We start from the raw sequence: 6993 nt of genomic DNA, 5'->3' as shown, positions 1-6993 counted from the left end.
GACATCCATCTCTGCAGCAATCTCCTTTGCTGTTATTTTTGCAGAGGTAAATCCGGTATTTCTGTATTTCTGCATGAATTCAATCAGTCCCTTAATCTGAGACAAGGCTACGTCCAGCTGCATATCCTTAGACTGGAGCATTTTACTCACAGTGTTCACAGCAAACAACATGTCATACCATATAACCATGGCCAGAATGAATTCAAAATCCTGTAGCTCATATTTGACCAGGGACTGAGCCTCACTTTTAATTTTAGGGTCAGTAGAGCTCTCTGCCACTTCAAGCAAAGCATCCTTAATATCATTAATTTGGTAGCGTACTGCTTTCACACTCTCTACCCGACATTCCCACCTGGTTTCAGATAGTGGTTTAACATTGAGAGAAACGTGCGTTTTCAATATTTCCCAACGTTTAATTGAAGCGGCAAATATAGTGTATATACGTTGTATAACACCAAAGAATGTCATTGCTTTTGGGCAACATTTTGCCATGTCTCCTAGCATCAAATTCAGGCTGTGACAACCACATGGCATGAAATAGGCACGGGGATTGAGACGGAGTATGTGAGCCTGTACGCCTTTATTCTGTCCTTTCATATTTGCACCATTATCATACCCTTGTCCTCTGCAGTCGCTTATATTGAGACCAAGCTGCTCCAGTTCAGCCAGGACAGAATCTGTCAGTCCTTGTCCAGTTTGGTCACTTGTCACAATAAAATCAACAAAATGTTCTTCCACACTGACCTCTAGGGAGTTCATATTCACAAAACGCAATACAAGCGACATCTGCTCTTGATGGCTCATATCTGGAGTGCAGTCTAGAATAATGGAAAAATATTTTGCCCTCTTTGTGTCATTAATGATGGAGTTTTTCACATTTGCAGCCAAGATACTTATGAGTTCGTTTTGAATTTCAGATCCCATATAATGTTGATGGGTTTCATGGTCTTTAATTCGTCTGACATGTTCTTGCATGGTTGGGTCAAATTTGGCGACCATTTCTATGAGGCCTAAAAAGTTACCATTGCTTTTGGCATAAAGCTTAGAATTGGTTCCTCTGAATGCCAAATTATGCTCTGCCAGATATTGAATGGCTGCGATAATACGGGTTAACACAGCCTGCCAATGTGCTTTCTCTCTGTCCATTTCCCTTTGTTGCACAGCATCGATGCCCGTATTTGTTTCGAGTCGCGTTGTCGCTTCTCTCCATTTGCATGCATTTGTGATGTGATCTGGGGATGTTTCGTGTGATTTTAGTCTATCATTTATATGGATCCAATCATTGATGCCCTTATCAGCTAGTCCTGATGTTGCATTACTACTCTTATTCACACTGAATAGTTTGCAGCAAAAGCAAAATGCTTTGTCCAATGTCTGAGAGTAGGTAAGCCACTTTCTTTCCATTTTTTCCCCATTTGGTAAATATCTGATGAACAAAGCCTCAGTAAAGTGTCTTTTATTTTCTTTGTTTTTGGGATAACAAAATCCTGGTTTCAGGTTTTTGGGACCTCTTCTAATGATCCGATCTCTGACTTTACTGTCCATATTTACTGGCCAATTACCAATATCATCATCATCACACATGATGGGCATACAGGGACTCTCAGCCCTGTTGCTGCTGCTGCTGTCACCTTCCTCCTCCTGCATAGGGGCCTCGCCCTCGCCCTCCTCATCCTCTTCTTCACTATGAATTGTATGATCTTCCTCCTCCTCATCTTCACTGCTTGTGACCGTCACTGTCACCTGGGGCTGGGCACTGTGGGCAGCCCTGCTTGTGCCGGTGGCGGTGGTGCTCGTTGTTGCGCAGCTGCTGCTAGCCTCCTCCCCCGCCTCCAAAACATAAAGTTCGGACGTCCCGGACACGACGCGGGGCCCCGCGGCTGCTTCGGGCACGATCGGATCTTTTTTTTTAAATAATTTGTCAAATGAACCTCTCAGCGAGGCATTGAACTCTTCTTTTTTCTTAGCTTTTGTCCTTTTTTCTGAGCCTGATTCATATTTCCTCCCTTGGTCTCTTTCTCTCGACATTGTGTGTGTGTTTGTTTGAAAATTCAAGACAAGAAACCACCAGGTGTAAGGACTTTGGTTGATTATGTCACATGCGCACCACTGGCACCACTGCACCAGCACCAGCACCATGTGCCAATGTGTCCAGATTTTAGGTCTGGGATGGTCTTTTAATAAACGTGATTCTGTTCACTTAAAAAAGAAAAAAAAATATTTTAGGTCTGGGACGGACTCTTAAAAAACGTGATTCTGTTCACTAAAAAAAAAAATAAAAAAAAAAATCCCGTTTTTTTGCGAGGCCCCCCCCAGCGCGGCCGCACCGTTCGCACCACCCTTCATGCGGCCCTGCTGTCAAGGGGAGACCTTGAAATGTAAAAGTTTTGAGAACCACGAGCTGTTATAGTGAGTTCTCTCTCTACCGCTCTGCCACTAACAGCGTTATTCCCATAGACTGAAACGTCCACTAAACGTGTGAGGTCTAAACTTAAGTCAAAATAAAGACAACTATTTCGTTTCTCACCGAAACCAAGGCATTTTTATGACGTTGAAAGAATATTCTCTGCGGTGGCAAACATCCCAGAACCCAAATGTTGGTGTAAAATACACCTTTTTGTCCAGAAAATGAAATATTGTTGACGTTATTTTTAGTCTTTCAAGTGCGCCACCTGCAGATCTGGTCAATGGCATCTTCTATCGACCAGATCTGTAGGTGGCGCACTTATATTTTTATTTTCCGTCCAAAAATGTGTGTTTTATACAAGTTTGGGTTCTGAGATGTTTGCCACCTTGGAGAATAGGATTTCATCATCATAAACCTGTCTTTGTTTCAGTGAGAAGTGAAATAGTTTTCCACATTTTAACTGAAGTTTAGACCTCACACGTTAGTAGACGTTTCAGTCTATGTGAATAACACTGGTCCTGGCAGAGCGGACCAGAGAACTCACTGACTCTCTGGACCATGGAGCTACAATTAATATTACTACTTTTTCATGTTTTTTCCGTAAATGTATTAATGACATACTCCGTCACACAAAGGTAGCACATGTGATCTTGTAGATCGGCTTTTGTGGCTACTTTTGAAAATGTTTTAAAGTGAATGTGAAAGTTGTTGAGTGTCTGTGGGGGGTTTCTAATGTTGAACCAATGGAGAGTAGCTTAACTAAATAAACTAACTACAGCAGTTAGTTAGTTCATGTAGTTAGTAACTAACTAACTACATGAACTAACTACAACAGTTAGTAGTTAGTTCATGTAGTTAGTAACTAACTAACTACATGAACTAACTACAACAGTTAGTAGTTAGTTCATGTAGTTTGTAACTAACTACATTTTGATCCAATGGAACTATTTCCTGAAAAGTAACAGTTTTGGACATACAGGGTATTAGTTCACATTCATGGAGCCAAATCCAGGCCAAAAAATTAAATACAATTTTTTTTTTGAGTGAAAACAAAAAAAATTGAAACTGAAAGTCTTCAATTGATCTTTAACTTTGAAAAATACCAACTTTTTTTTTCTTTTTTACAAAAGGTAATTTATAGGTAGATATATCTATTCAAGAAGATATCTATATACTAATCTATATATATATATATATATATATATATATATATATATATATATATATATATATATTTGATTTAATTTGATTCGTGTGTGTGTGTGTGTGTGTGTGTGTGTTTCTGTTTTTTTATATTACCTTTGTGCAGTTTTTTTATTGTGCGAATAAATGCACATTAAGGACCACAATGAAAACACATTTTTTTGTGTTCTTCCCTTTTGCTAGTAGTGTGCAACTGTATGTTTTTATTTAGTTTAACATTAACAGTATTTTATCAATAAACTAAATTCAGTGACAAGACTGACCCACGCCTAGACCTACTGTATCACACTATTAGTACAATATCACCCCAATGCCCTTCCAGTTAAGACTCATAGCCAAAGTCAAACCGTATCTCCCACATAAACAGCTGGAGATGGTCATACATGCTTTCATCACCTCCAGATTAGACTACTGCAACTCACTATACACTGGCATTGATCAGGCTTCACTTAGGCGCCTACAGCTGGTCCAGAACGCAGCCGCCCGCCTCCTCACCGGCACTAAAAAACGCGACCACATATCACCAGTCCTGGCCACTCTTCATTGGCTCCCTGTTCATTTTAGAATAGAATTTAAGGTTCTTTTATTTGTATTCAAAACCATTCACGGCCTGTCCCCCTCCTATCTCTCTGACCTAATTGAGCCCCATATTCCAACTAGGGCCTTGAGGTCTGCGGATAAGCTACATCTGGTCCCTCTTATGACCAATTTGAGGAGTAGGGGTGACCGTGCTTTTGCGGCTGCGGGCCCCAGGCTCTGGAATTCGTTGCCCCTCCCCATTAGATCTGCCCAGTCGATTGGGGCTTTTAAAAATTTACTAAAAACTCATTTATTCTCTCTTGCTTTTAGTCGCACCTAGCTATCCTGCTCTGTCCCAACTTTGCATTGTTTTGTTTCTCTTTTGTTTTTCTTTTGTTTTGTATATTTTTTTGCTGTGCATATATTATTTGTTGATGCTTCTTTGTGTCTAATTACCTTATTTTAACCATGTTCAGCACTTTGGTCGGCTTTGAGCTGTTGTAAATGTGCTATACAAATAAAGTTTGATTTGATTTGATTTGAATGCAATTATTATTTGAATTCCTTTTCTGAGGGTAACATTAGCCGAAAATAGCAGATGTACAAGCTCTCAGCGCTTCGCGCTGCAAGGCGTTGAGAGCTTGTAGATCGGCTATTTTTGGCAAAGAGGCTATAGGTGTAGAGGGAAAAAATAGCAGACTAAGTAAAAAAAAACTTTAATCTGAAACATAATTTTATACAATATAGAGTAGGGGGTCCCTGCTTCATCTCTCTCTCAGCTAGGGGGTCCTTGGCCTGAAAACGTTGAAGACCCCTGTTCTAAACCCTAATCTAGCAAAATGTATTTTGCTGTAATGTCAGTGGTTCTCAAACCTTTTCATGTCAAGGACCACCCAAAATTATATGTATGTGGCCGTGGACCCCCATCGCAAAATATTTTGTTCCAGGGACCCCCCAGAAGTTGCAACATGAGTTAAAAATGTTCACTTAAAAAAATATATATTCAAAGATTTGCGCACATTTTCACGATTTTTTTAGCTTGAGCCATGAGCTTGTATATCTGCTATTTTTGAATAGCCAAAGAAATCCAAAATGACACACAGACGCGTTCCCGGTTCTTTTTTTTTCTTAAATTTTTATCCCACGATTTTGTAACCCCTATTTTTTCACCCTGGTGCCAATGCCTAAGCGTGTAATCCTGGGCACTACCTTCCCTCTGCCACCCTAGGGAGGCCAGGGCCGAGCTCATGCCTCCTTCAATGCATGAGAGCCAACTGACCTTCTTGTCACCTGACAGGGGGGAGTTTCCCTGGTAGGACGTAGCGCGTGGAAGGAACATGTTATTCCAACCAGTTCCTTTCCCCTCCATCAGGCGCCCCGGCTGACCAGGGGGAGGCAGTATCCCGACCAGGATTACTGCATGTTTTTTGTGAGGGTATTAACTACCCTAGTAGACACGGGGAGAACATGCAAACTCCACACAGAGTAGGCCCTTTCACCAACCCCACCTATAGGGTGTGGGCACTGATGACGCGGAGGAGAGAACACGCCCACAGCGTCCCCTGCGGGAATCGAACCCAGGACCTTCTAGCTGTGAGGCGACAGCGCTACCGACTGCGTTCCCGGTTCTTAATGGATTAAATAGTTAAAATCAGTTTCAGTTTTCAGTTTATTTTTATTTATAGTGCAACATCACCCCAAGGGGTCTCTGTGCACTTCACAACACAAAATACATAGTAGTCGAAACACACCGTAAAATGTGCCTGCATGGTCAAACAAGGTACCATGCAGTACACAGCAAAGAAAGAAAAAAAAAACGAAAAGAAGGAGAATACATTTGGAACAATATTTAAAACCATAGTGCAAGAACGTGGCAGTAAACCAAGCAATAAGTTCAATAAAACTACTATACTATAAACTACTATAAAACTACGATTCTATAAAACTAGGGGGAGCCATAATGCAGGGAAAAAAGATACGTTTTTAGCCTAGATTTAAAAATGCCCAGAGAGTCGGCATCTCTAACAACTTGAGGGAGAGAATTCCAGAGATAGGGGGCACGATGTGTGAATGCTCTGCCCCCAACTGTTACTTTATTATACGTTGTGACTGTGAGGAGACCAGCATCCTGGGAGCGTAATGGACGTCCAGGGATGTATGGTTCTATTAAACTGGACATGTAGGATGGGGCAAGTCCGTTTAGGGCTTTATAGGTCAGGAAAAAATGTTCTCTCTCTGTTCCCTCTCCTCCTCCAGCCAGGCTGGGCGTGGCCCCACGGCGGTGGTGGCAGAGCGTGTGGGTAACAAGGTGTGGAGGAAGCTGGGCCGGCGGCTGGGTGTGTGGGCGAGGTGAAGCTGGAGTCCATCGCCAAGACGCATCCCTACGACATGGAGGAGACGGTGCTGGAGCTGCTGAAGGAGTGGAGGAGGAGGAGGACGCAGGGGCCCCGGGCCCCCCCGGGCAGAGGTCCTGGTCCACGCTCTGAGGGCCTGCGACCAGAACCTCACCGCCGACAAAGTGGAGGAGGAGCTACGACGACTACTACTGCTACCGGTCCCGCCCGACGACGGTCAGTGACCGACCAGGACGGGAAAACCTTAAAAAAAAAACAACACTATGAAGCCTGGTTTTTATACCTAAAATAGTGCAGACCTACAAGCTCAACAAAGCCGCGGTGGGTGGATGTTTTGTGAGCTTGTAGGTTTGCACTATTTTGACCCATTCAATCCGCGAACGCATCTGTGACATTTTTAAGATTACTTTGGCTATTCAAAAATAGCAGATCTACAAGCTCACCCGCGCTATGAGCTTGTAGATCTGCTATTTTTGGAGAAATCGTGAAAATGTGTGCAAATCTTTCCTT

This window comes from Gymnoscopelus microlampas (assembly GCF_963454915.1).
Source record: "Gymnoscopelus microlampas genome assembly, chromosome: 1".
NCBI lineage: Eukaryota > Metazoa > Chordata > Actinopteri > Myctophiformes > Myctophidae > Gymnoscopelus > Gymnoscopelus microlampas.
This window is presented reverse-complemented; position numbering follows the sequence as displayed.